This window comes from Sinocyclocheilus grahami, unplaced genomic scaffold (assembly GCF_001515645.1).
Source record: "Sinocyclocheilus grahami isolate Dianchi unplaced genomic scaffold, SAMN03320097.WGS_v1.1 scaffold1050.1, whole genome shotgun sequence".
In the NCBI taxonomy this organism is placed as follows: domain Eukaryota; kingdom Metazoa; phylum Chordata; class Actinopteri; order Cypriniformes; family Cyprinidae; genus Sinocyclocheilus; species Sinocyclocheilus grahami.
Window position 1 is genome coordinate 1 of NW_015506229.1, and position 1,104 is coordinate 1,104.

A 1,104-nucleotide genomic window follows, 5' to 3' on the forward strand; every position below is an offset into this window, starting at 1 on the left:
TTTTTTTTTTTTAATATAAATAATATTTCACAATTTTTACTGTATTTTTTATCAAACAAATGCAGCCTTGGTAAACAGAAGAGGAGTCTTTCAAAATATTAAAAAATCTTACCAACTCCAAACTTCGGAAAAGGAATGCATATTTAAGCAACATCACATGCAGGTAATCACATTAAAAATGTCTGTTTTGTCAGTTACTGACATTTTAATCAGATATCTCCAGCTGCATGTAACACACAGTCAATAGTATTTTGTTTCTGAATAAATCATAGTGTTTGAACAAATTGGTTGAATGAATGCTTCAACGACTCACTCAAACACAGTTACTTGTTTCATTCTTGAATGAATTTGTGTTTTTGAACAAATCGATTACTTGATTCAATGACTCAATGACTCATTCATAAAGACTGTCACTTGCTGCCATCGACATAATCTGCAGATAGAGTTCCTATACATAACAGTTTGTTTATTTCACGCACGCAGTAAGTGTAAAACACACACCAGGCTCACTAGTGGTTGTTAGGTTGACGGTAACAGGTTTGTGTTCAAATCCTCCCTGTCTTCCTGTCTTGTTTCTCTGCACCGCACAGGCAGTCTGTCAGGGCAGACACTTGATTTATGTCAGTGTCTGTAGCCTGGAGTCAGACTAACCTCCACCTCACACACAAACTTCCTCCACCAGTGACTTCAACCAGCACAAATGGCATAATATATCACAAGAAGATCTTAAAGCTGGCAGTGATGCGTCGTCCCTGCGTTTCAGCTCACTTTCCGCCTTTGTACCCACACATCCAAACAATAGCCTGCTGAATGTGTATTGCTGTCCTCCAAGCTCACTTCAGCCCAAGGGCCGCTAAAAAGAGAGTGTTTCAGATCTCTCTTCAGTCTCATCTTACTGGCAAAAGTTCAGGTAAGAAAAAGTGTTTCCATTCAAAATCCTTTTTTTTAGTTGCCCTGGGGAATATGAGGTCAAGCGATTCATCCAATAGGTATCTTTCCCTTTCTTCCTTTCATTTTTTCACTGCTCTCTACACCTTTGTGATTTTTGTTTCTTTCTCCTGTGTTTAGAGCAAACACGGACACTATCTGCTGGTCAGCGGCCAG